The following is a 12,281-nucleotide window of genomic DNA, read 5'->3' as shown; positions in this document are numbered from 1 at the left end:
AGTCAGAAAATTTGACCTTGGCTTTTCCCAAGTTGAATTTCATGTTGTTGGATAAGCAAGAGTTGTAAATTATGCAGTTTAAACAAATGATGGTGGGGATTTTTGCCAGATATTTCTGTATGTCGTGGACACATTTTGCAATGTCAGCAGAACTAATATTTATGTATTTATCATAAACATGTGTCTGTATTTGTGCATATCTATTTATAGTATCTAAATATATATGCACACCCACTCACATTCCTCTGGCTACCAATTCAACTTCTATTCTCCTGTCAATCCAATCTAAGAAAATTATGGTATGTGTTGCAAAATTGATCCTTTCAAAATGACTGAGGTATTCTGGATAATCATATAGGCTGATGAAGGTGGTAGTTTTCTTGATGGACTCAAGTTCATGTATTTAAACAACTCAGACTTCCTGCACCTAGATCTGAAGCTACAGAATCCTGGGGCTTCTATTTCTCCCTATGAAGATGAATTATTATTATTATTATTACAAGCTGCCTATCCTTGAGAAGGCTCTAAGCAGTGTACAACAGAATAGCAAAAAAAATGTTTGGATATATATATATGTATATATATGTATTTATTTGATATTATATATATATATATATATATATATATATATATATATACATATATATATTAAATCAAATAAATACAAATGATATCATATTGTTTACACTTCTGGTTTACTGCGTTCCTATGCCTTTTCCTTCCAACAGTATATAGCTCCAAGTTTACCAACCTTGTTAAATGTAACTTTATTCTTCCGGTTTTTTACTATTATTTACTATTTTTACTGTTTTTTGTTACTATTACCCTGTTCGATGTAAACCGGTCTGATATGGTCTTCCAACCATGAAGATCGGTATAGAAAAGCGTTAAATAAATAAAATAAATATAACAAAACAGATTAACTGTATTAAAAAAAAGTTAAATCAAATTAAAGCCAACAGAGTAGTATTTGATAGTGTCATAAATTCTGATAAAATTGCAGGATCTAAAAACCTCTTGAAACTCAGTTCTGAATTGGGATTGATAAGCTGTCACTGAAGCAACTAATCCTGACTGTAGGGTAATGAATACATGAATGTCTTATTTATTTATTTATTTATGTTCTTTTTTTATACCAAAATATAGCATAGTGCATTCCGGTTTACAGTGTAACAACAAATTCATACAATGAACAGTTATAAAATTATAAATATAATACCAAACAGATAGAATATATATATATAATATCTCAGTAAAATCAGATTATAACATGTTAGAATGAGGGTGGTTGTGAAAGGTTTATATAGATCATATCATTCTGCGTATGATTGTCTAAACAACCATGTTTTTAGTTCTTTTTTGAAGTTTTTGGGATCTTTGATGGAGCTTAGGTATCCAGGGATAGAGTTCCATTCTTTTGGTCCAGCTATAGAGAAGGCTCTACGTCTCGTAGAGGATAGTTTTGCAGAGGAGAGAGGAGGAATGAATAGTTGTAATTTGTCAGAATATCTTGAAGAGCGGGGTGATTTGTGAATTGTAATCATGTTGTCCAGGGATGAGTTGTTGTCTTTGTAAATTTCGTTATGTAGGATGGTTAAGGATTTGTATTTTATTCTCTGTGAAATAGGTAGCCAGTGAAGGTTTTTTAGGTTTGGAGAGATGTGGTCAAACTTCTTTTTTCCAGTTAGTACTCGTGCAGCAGCATTTTGAAGTAATTGTAGTGGTTTTAGGGAGGATTTTGGAAGTCCTAAGAAAATTGTGTTGCAATAATCCAGACTTGAGAAAATGAGGGTCTGAAGAATTGTTCTGAAGTCATTTGGGTACAGTAGTGGTTTGAGGTGTTTTAGTATCTGGAGTTTATGAAAGCCTTCTCTTGTTTTTATGGTAATGCAATTCTTAAGGCTCAGGTCATAATCAATCCAAATGCCAAGATCCTTTATTGGATTTTTCATTTGTATTTTGGAGTTGTCGATTTGGATGTATGGAATTTGAGAGGTTTGAGTAGAGAAATTTCTTTTTATTAAGATCCATTCGGTTTTATTCATATTTAAACATAGTTTTAGTTGGTTGAGGAAAGTTTTGATTGAGTTGAGGTATTTTACTGTGAGATATATAGCTTCTTCAATGGTAGATGTTATGGGAATGAGAAGTTGAATATCATCAGCATAAAGAAAGAAGGTGATGCCAAGATTTGAGATGAAATTACAGAGTGGTAGAAGATAATATTGAAAAGAATTGCAGATAAAGCAGATCCTTGTGGTACTCCTGTATCTAGAGGGTAGGGATCAGATGAGACGTTATTAAATGTGACTTTGAAAAACCTGTCTTTTAGAAATGATGTAAACCAATCAAGTGTTTTTCTGGTGAGACCTATGTTGGCAAGGCTTTTGATATTAGTAAATTGTGATCCACAGTATCGAAGGCAGCGGATAGATCTAGCATAATTAGTAAATGATTCAGATTGTAATCAAAGCCTCTTATTAATTTATTAGTTAGGTTTAATAGTAGGGTTTCAGTACTGCGGTTCTTTCTGAATCCATGTTGAGCGGGGTGAAGTATGTTGTTGGTTTCAAGATGTTCATTTAGTTGAAGTAAAGCAGTTTTCTCGATTAATTTAGCAAGTAAAGGGAGGTTTGAGATTGGACGGTAGTTATTTAGATCATTGGGATCTTTGTTCTTTTTTTTTTTTTTTACCTTTATTTATAACTTTTCAAATAATAGATATAATCATATTATTTGTATACAGAAAAACATGGTCATTTATATCAATCAACGAATTTCAATTATTACATTTAAGAAATAAACCATTAGTATCAATCAAATGGAGGGTTCATATTCCTTGATAATTATCTTTTTAAAGGGGAATATAAGAAAAATCATAACCAAGATTGATTCATACTATAACTATACCCAATATTTATCATTACATGGATAGTGGGGATGAGGTAGGCATCCTATTCTGAGTTAAGAAATTCCTTAATTGATCTGGAGTGAAAAATAAATATGTAAGTTCCTGTTTTTTTATAATACACTTGCAAGGAAAGCGAAGGGTAAAAGAAAAGCCTAATGAAAGAACCTCTTGGCGAAAATTCAAAAAGGCTTTACGCCTTTGTTGGGTGGTCACAGCCAAGTCAGGAAAGATTTTAACATCCTTATCATGAAATTTAACTGGGTATTTGCTAAAGTATTTCTTCATGACAGAATTAACATCCAAAAAGGAGTAAAAAGTTACTAGCAATGTACCCCAGTTAATTACTTCCAAGGAAGAATCCTCTAGAAAATTAGACAAGTTACCTTGAAATAATTCAGATCTTGCCACATTTCTTGTAGGAGGAAGAAAACTGCAATTATTTATAGTTGGAGCTCTATCCTCAGAAAAACCGAGTTGCCCAACAAGAAACTTTTTAAAAGTAATCAAAGGTTCTTCTCCTACTTTACGAGGAAAATTTAGAATTCTTAGATTGAATCTTTTAGAATTATTTTCTAACATTTCAACTTTACGAGATAGATATTCTTTATCTTTAACTAAAGCTTGTCTAATTTCTGAGTTTTTCTTTTCTTGGAGTTCCAAAACTTTAATTCTTTCATTAGAGTCCTTTATCTGTTTCTGTATTCCCAAACAATCTTGTTGATTTCCTTCGCACATTGAATTCATTTTTCTTTCCAGATTTTGAATTTTTCCCATCATACCGGCCATCATGTCCCATAAGGTATCCATCGTTACTACAGCTGGTTTGGTTGGGATTTCACCCTGCTTTGGATTTGGAAAAGAGTCTTTAACTCCTATTGGGACCAAAGCAGAAACGTCCACTGCTGCCCCTTTTAAATTTCTAGAGGCAGCTGTGTCTGTTTCTATTTCATTTTGGACTTTAATTGCATCAAGCTGCAATTTTTCAGATGTTGACTCAAAATTTTCCGAAGCAGGTTCTGTTAACCCTTCCAAAACCCTCTGCTGTGGTGCTAGTCCGATGTGAGGGCTAAGGGACGCTTCCTCTGCAGGCTCAATAGATTTCCCCAAAACTACTGGCGCATCAGATTCTTCAGCTCCCTTTAATGCTGTATAGGGGACGGCATAGGTAAGGGAGGATAGGTTCTTATTCTCCCTTTCCGCTTCGGAGGCATGTCTAAGTATAGCAAGAAATAGCTAACACACTCTTAGTAGAATCTATTGATAAATATATCAAGGGTTATGAGCAGGGAGCTTAGTTGGAGAGAGGTAAATCTAATTACAGTTCTTACTTGACGTTGGTGCTCCGGCGACTCCGGCGAAGCCCGTTGTCTGCACGCGCCCCTTGAGCGCGCGCGGCTTTAGCGACGCGCCGGCTCTGCTACGCGCCGCACGCTGGCCGTTGATATTGGCCGCTTCTGGTCCCGCCTCTAATCAGCTCCTCTGTGCCGCACAGCCCAGCAGCTGACTCGAGTTACCGTCCTGCCTCCGACCTCCGCGATGACACACTCGGGGCTTCTCTCTCCGCTCCTGCTCGCCCTCAAGGTAGGAAAGCCAGGGGGCCGCTGATATTGGCCGCTTCCGGTCCCGCCTCTAATCAGCTCCTCTGTGCCGCACAGCCCAGCAGCTGACTCGGGTTACCGTCCTGCCTCCGACCTCTGCGATGACACACTCGGGGCTTCTCTCTCCGCTCCTGCTCGCCCTCCTCTATGTTCTTTTTCTTTGGGATAGGAGTAATAGTTGCAGTTTTCAGATTGGATGGGAGAAGACCTTCTGCAATATATATATATATTTGACCCCGCGAGAGGAATTAAGCGCTTCTCCTCCTCCTGCTGGGGAACTGGAAGGTTATTGGAGGTTTGGGGGGATTTGGGTGGGGGTGTTGTCCTACTGTTTTAAGATTGAAAGATCAGGCTACAACAGCCTACAACTTTGTATTCCAAATATTCAGTAAGTCATTGAACTTTATCCAGGTAATTATTTTGCTGAGTATGCTCAGTCGAAGATAAATGCCACTAAATATTTGGCTAAAGTTATTTGGGTAACTTTACCTAGACAGCTTTGCTACTCACCGGATATTGACTTCACTATGCATGTATTCATTCTCTTTTAAAAAATGCTGTACAGTTTTGACTTGCTGCTTGGCATAATTATTTTTCTTTAACTGTGACTACTATACAAAATGTTGACATAAAATATTCTCTGCCCTTGATAAATCACATCCTGTGTATATACTGAGACAAGAGATGTGATATTAATTTGCTGCATAACAGAGAGATATGAATGAAAATGTTCATTCCCCGGATGGATTAAGATAGCATAGCAGCTCCTTAGTGGGTAAGCATATACTTGATATGTTTCTATCTTAAGGCCCTGATTCGTTAAAGCTTTTTCCAGTTCGGTGTCTATAAGAAAATACCTTGATGAATCAGTCCCTTAGATGTAGGTAGCATCTTTGTATTTTTAATTAAATGACAGAGATTTGTAAGACTTTTTTATGTTTACTCCTTCATTAATCAAGTCTATATCTATGCACTGTTATCTTTTAATTAACACTGTGAACTTGTGCAGTTCTTCAGCTCATAAATTTGTTTATTGCACTGTGATGGAGTTTGAGATAGTGAGTGCTTTGTTTCTCTTAACACAGTATCCTTCAGCATCCATATGTCTTTCACAACAGGTATAGTCTGTGGTATCTGATTACAATTTTATGCTGGTTTGCTCTTATTTGTTGTTATCATCTCAGAAATTATATAGAAATCTATTTTAAAACGCGTTGACTGTTATTGCTACAGATTCTATTGTCTCTTTTTCCAGGTTTCTCTAGTTGCTCAATTTAACATATTTGGCAGAGATAATGAGAAATATAATTGCATCATATACCTGCAATTGGTTACAAATTTGGGGTTAATTTTCAAAACATTATACATACAAAAAGTAGCGCATATGTGTATAAATAACCTCTACTCGTGTATTCCGTATTTAATAAAAGTAAAAAATATGCGCATATTTTCACTTTTGTGTAAACAAAAAGGGGTAGTCTGGGGCATTCCGGGGTGGGTCCAACACTTAGCATAAGTTATTTTAAAAGGTGCGCACATAGATTTGCCAACTTACTCGCATATCTTTACAGCTGCTAATTATTTGGTATAAGTGATATTAAATGTGTTTATTGTGTAATGCTGACTGGGGAAAGATATGGTTGAACTGCGGGGAATTCAGGCTGAAGAACCAGGAAGGACTTGATGACCTCGACTATGTATGGGTGAACCAGTGGTTTCCTGAGTGTAGCTATCTTTCCGTGAAATAACAGAGCTTCAGCCAGCCATGTTATTTTATTTACTGTAGATTACCTAGGTATTAGCTGCTATGTATGCATTTGAAACTTTTATGCATGCAAATGCATGCAGAAAAGCTAATTTTAATAGGGGTGGGATTTTGGCCTCAATATTGCAAGATAAACACTGTTTTTTGCATAATACTCACTTATCTTTTCTTAGTACATGAGGCGTTAAGTTTGTATCTAAGGCAACAAAGATGAAATGACTTGCCCAAGGTCACAAGGGAGCAGTGGTGGAATTTGATCCCTGATTTCTTTGCTACTCAGCTTGCTGCTATAACCATTGGGTTATTATACTAATAGTATACAAGGAGCTTAACAGAAACTCACCTTTGTTGATACAGCAGACTCTTACATCCTCTAGAACCTCTGCTCATCTGGCCTCTTCTTATGTTGCCTCCAGCTCTGCAGTCCTAATTCGATGTTTCTGCTGCACACCTTTTGCCTGGGTTCCCAATCCCAAGCCTGCTTCAGAGTTGCAACTACATGCCTTTGCTCAACTTTCATCCATCCTCTTCCTAACATACCATTTACTTTCTACCATACCATTTGCTACTGATTGGATGTATATTGACAGTTTGTCCCAGCTTTTCGATATGGATGGACAGACTAGTTAGGCTGTATGGTCTTTTTCTGCCATCATATATTTGTTTTTATTAGCTCCAAATTGGAGGCTATGCTAGGATAGAACAGGCGATCAGGACATATCTGAAAGATTTACTAAATACTGTTCAAACAATCTAGGCCCAGCTCCACAACTTCCAGCTATGGATCAATACTTTTCCAGATCCTTACTTTCAAAGTTAGTCTTGGTTTAAAGCACTCCACTGCCATAGCAAGATAGTCTAATGAAAGAGTGCTATTTTAAACTCAACACCTTAAAACAACTCAGAGCTCTCCTCCATCTTAGCGACTTCCGCACGGTACTGCAATCCACCATTCTATCCAAAATAAACTATTGTAATTCCCTCCTTCTTGGTCTACCCAAAGCCTCTATTAAACCCCTTCAGATGCTCCAAAACGCCGCTGCCAGAATACTCACAAACTCATGCAAAATTGATCACATCACCCCCATTCTCAAAGATCTCCATTGGCTTCCTATCTACCACCGCATAACATACAAAACCCTCTCTATCATACATAAATCTCTTCACAACCAGAACATGCACTGGTTGATTGATTCAATTCAGTTCCACAGCTCAAACAGACCCACCAGATCCTCATAAAAAGGCACCCTTCATATACCCCCTTTCCAAAACATTACCACCTCAATTCCACAAAAGAGTGTGCCATATCCATCGCAGGCCCTTTCGCCTGGAATTCCATGCTTCCTGATCAAGGAGCAATGCGCGCAGAAATTTAAAAAAAAACCACTCAAAACGTGGCTATTTAAACAAGCCTACACTTAACCCCTGAGTATCTTAGTCTTTCCACGGCTGACCCCCTGCAAATGTATTAGCCCCCCCCCCCATCTCCTCCCCAGAACTCGATTTACCCCCTCCACACCTCTTGAATCTCTCCACCGCAGTTCCTGGACCCCCTCACCGTATATCTTGAAATGTTATAAGTGCTTAATCATTTTACCGCTGTTCTTACTGTACTTCTTCTTAATATGCCTGTTTCTTTCTCAACTCCCCGTTCTTCCTGCCCTTGTTATATGTACCTTTATTTTCCATTAGTTACCATCACTCAATGTAAACCGGCATGATGTACCTACGAATGTCGGTAAAGAAAAACTTTAAATAAATAATCCTAGGCTTTAAGGTAGATTTAAAAAAATACGCACGCGTGTCCATGTGAGCGCAGTTCCTGGCACGCGCACATGGACGCGGCTATTTTATAACATGTGCATGGTTAGTTATTAAATCGGAGCTAAGCACACATTCTTTTGTACTGGACTAACTGTAGCTCATTTTAGTTGTGTCAGGACATGGTCATCAATTAAAGATTCATTCACTATACAATGCATAATCTCATATGTAATGACATTTAGTTCTTTAACAATCCTTAATAAGGACATGGATTGAAACTAGAATTTATAATTCTGAGTTTTCCTATCACCGACTTAATTTCATACTGAGATATTGGACTGAATACCATCCATTTATTGTTTTCAATTTTCTGCCTGACTTGATGCACTACCACATCTGCCCCTAGTTGAGATTGAATAGTGAGGATCTTGTCCTGAAAAAATTGAGCTGGGTGCTCACAATTAGGCAACAATTTAACATGCAGTTTTAGCTTGACTATTAATGAATGGACAATAGAAAAAAGCTCTCATGGTTGATTTAATGATTTTTTGTATCCTGGCTGTAAAAATGTTTTCTATATTCATCTTTTAAGAGAGTACAGTGCTGTCTTGATGTTTCAATTTGTTTTTTTTTTTTCTCCATCATTTCTCAGTTTTTCTAAGTTTGTGACACTGAACCACCAGCTCGTTTCTAAATCAAGGAGTTTGATGACAGACACCTAACTTTTCCTTTTCTTAGATGGGCTGTCATCTCATAGGCTGTATCCAAAGATGTATTCCATTTGTTAACCAACTTTTCCACTGTAAAGTCAAAATGATAATAGTCATCATATCCCAAGGACCAGGTGCCAAAACATATCCAGATAATCAAGGATCTGATTTTCTTTGTATCCTTATGGGTAAGCTCGTTTAAAACAACCATTTTTCATGAACTAAATTCAATAAAAGAGTGGCCCGTCCATAAAAGCTTAGAGATATGCAGCTGGTCAACATCCATCTGCCACTTACTAAGGCAGAAAATTAAATCTAAATATGACATGTTACATTGCACCATGTTAATTTTGAGTAATGCAGTCAATAATTCCTGAACATAAATTGATATGTCATTGTCCATATTTACATTAGAATCACCCACAATCAACATTTTCTTATACTTGAGCTGCATAGAAACCAGCAATTCTGCTAAGTTGGCAATATCTACTACAGTGGTTTCTGGTGGTCAATACAGGAAGCCGATCATCCAGGATCCCACCCTTACAGACAACACGCACACAGCTTGAGAAAGCTAACAATCTATCTTTTGTTCTAACAGCAAGTCTTTAAAAAATATCAACACACCATCCCCTCTTTTGTATAACTGTGCATATTGCAAATATGAGAAGCCAGGAGGGCATGCCTAGTTCAGCATAAAGTAGTCCTAGTCATGATGCTGTGATTCCGTAAGAAGTTAAATTGCACTGTTGAGTGACGTCATGCAAGTACCCCCCGTCCAATCCGTCAATCCCCAATCCAAACAAATCAACACCTCCCCCTCTCGGGTAAAAGGGAGTCCTCCACACCCTAGCCCACCCTCCAGACACCATCTCCCATACCTTAGAAGAGGTTTCTGACAGTCCTGTGGTATTCCTAATAGTCTAACGGGATCCAGAGCAGTCACTAGGCTGATGGCTGATCACCATCATCTTGCAAAATGGGTCTGGCTGAACTTTGCCTCTATCAAGTATTGGGGCAACGGCCATCTGGTACCATTTTGGAAAATGGCAGTTATTAGCTCCGAGTCTCACTAGATTACCAGGGGACATATTCTAAGATGGGGGGGTGGGGGGGGCAGAGGGTGTGCTAAAGTGTGGCAGAGAGTCAGGGTAGGACTCCATTTTACTGGGGGAAAGGGGGGATTTGAACTGGGGAGTATTTTTGTTGACAAGGGTAGGGATTGGGAAGGGAAGCAGGCCATCGCAGTTGACTTTATTATAATTTTAAAAATATTTTTCCCTTGCTGGGCCACTTCTATAGATGGCAAAGAGGATGGGCAGAAGTCTACCCCTGGTGGGTAGGAGGGGGTGTTTGGGCTGCTTGTGGCCCTTTAAATTTCAGGGCCGGAGCATTGGGACATGTGTTAACGCCCTGATGGTCCAGAGAAAAGTTAGCTACGCTCCTGAGTTGTAGCTACTCCTGAGTTATAAATAACTTTTTGGGGAAATAATGCAGCTTGCATTAATTAAGGCATGCCTCATTATTTAATTTGCATGAAATTAGGAATGAACTACTTTGCATACATTTGCAAATTTTATATATTCAAGCAGCTTATTTCAACATTGGGTAGTTATTAGGGGAAAATATTGTACATATTGCCATTAAATATTGCCATTAAATATTGCCATTAAACATATATTGCGCAATAAACCGCACTTGTCACAGCTTAATAAATATACTCTTTAGATTGTAAGCCTTGTAAACAGTGGAATACCTACTGTACCTGAATGAAAATCGCCTTCAGCTGCCAACGAAAAGGCATGAACTTAAAGCCAAGAAAAAAAAATAATATTAGGAAAAGATAGAGGATATTTACCCTTTAGTTACCACATAGTTAGACATGCCTTTGGAAGGTGTTTTTGGTTCAGCACAGGATGAGCATCAGAAAAACACCTTTGCCAGTACAGCAGACTCCTGGAATAAATCATCAGGAGTCTTTTTTTGACAGGCCATGTTTCCGCACTACCTGTAGTCCTGCTCCAGTGTTTCTGCTTTGCATCCAACCCTGCAGTTCTGCTCCAGTGTGTCTGCTCTACCCATTTTTTATGGATTCTCAATCCTGAGCCTGCTCCAATGTTACAGCCTAAAAACCTCCCAGTGCAGACCTGGTTTTACCAGCCTTGCCTTTATCTTCATCCAGCCATTCAGCCTCTTCAGGTATGCCTACTCCTAACATAACATTTGCTAATTCCTAACGTATCATTTACTAGTAATCAAACACACTTTTGCAAAAAGTTACCAAACAAACCCTTGAATATCAAGCTCTTTGGGGATACTTTTTTAACTGCTTGCTTTGTTGCAAATTGCTTGAGTAGTTTTTTTACCCATGGATTTTGCACCAATTTTTGTAGTGAAAGTATGATTTCACTTTCACTTTGAAAATTATCCCAGGAAAACTACCTGCATACAATTACATCACCTTATGTATGTGGGTAATTTTTCCAAGAATAAAAAATATTCATGCTTTTGAAAATTCAAAAGTATGCGCATAAGCGCAAGATCCACCCTTGTGAATACTGATTCTTACTGCAAGTAAAGTTCTGTGTGTAGTAGCACTACACATATATGTTTTTACTCTCTGCCGTTTACACAGTTCATTTTGTCTCGTCAGCCACTAATGTATTGTTTGTTTGGAATTCTGCTAGGTTTTACTTAATTTTTAATGTATTTTTATGTTTGTTAGGTTGTCACCTGCTGCGAGCTATGATTGCATTGTGGGGTTGAATTTTAAAAAATAAATAAATGTTTACTTGCACATAGAGAGGAGAGTTTTCTGAAAACTCCTTTCTGTGGATAAAACACTTTTGCCCACAGAAATGGCTTAGAAAATTACCCTCTTACAGGTGAATTATCAAATGCATGTAAATGTAACATACTTTTATAGCAATTTTCAAAAGCCATTTATCTACATTAAGGGGTAGATGTTAAAAGGAGCGCGCGTGTTCACATGGACGCACTGATTTTATAACATGCGCACACCGGCACACGCATGTTATAAAATCCGTTGTGTGCGGGGGGGAGGTGTAAATTACGTATGGCTACACAATCGGGCCTTCCCCAGTTCCCTCCTAGCCCACTCCAATTAAGCAGCAGAATGGGAGGGAGCTTTCTTATCCCTAACCTTACTCTTCCTACCTCTTCCTCTCTCCACCCCGACCCCAACCTGATCCTAACTATCCCCATTTTTTTTTGTTGTTTTTACTTATTGCTCCATCGAAGCAGAAGCAACTTCCGCACGCCGGCAGCCAGCCGGCGCGTGCTTCTCCGAAACAGCGGCTAATGGCTGTTGCCCCTCCCCGCCCAGACCATGCTGCCCGATCTGCCCCTTTTTCAGGGCCTGGCACTTGTGTGCATATTGGGACTTATGTGGGGGGCCGGGCCCTTTTGAAAATGCACGCAGCACATGCAGGACCTGACCACACGCGTAAGTCCTGATTTTTACGTGCTCGGCCCTTTAAAAATGCGCCCTTAAGTGCCCTTAGTATGGATAA

The 12,281-nt window shown here is 38.3% G+C and overlaps 1 protein-coding gene across 1 annotated transcript in view; it reads left to right on the top strand.

The window, feature by feature from the left end:
- NBAS (neuroblastoma amplified sequence) overlaps positions 1-12,281 on the top strand; it is a 1,239,997-nt gene that overhangs the window by 727,548 nt on the left and 500,168 nt on the right. The window lies entirely within an intron of this gene.

This window comes from Rhinatrema bivittatum, chromosome 3, assembly GCF_901001135.1.
Source record: "Rhinatrema bivittatum chromosome 3, aRhiBiv1.1, whole genome shotgun sequence".
Taxonomy (NCBI): Eukaryota; Metazoa; Chordata; class Amphibia; order Gymnophiona; family Rhinatrematidae; genus Rhinatrema; species Rhinatrema bivittatum.
Note: the sequence above shows the minus strand (reverse complement) of the source record. Positions and strands in the feature narration are given on the sequence as shown.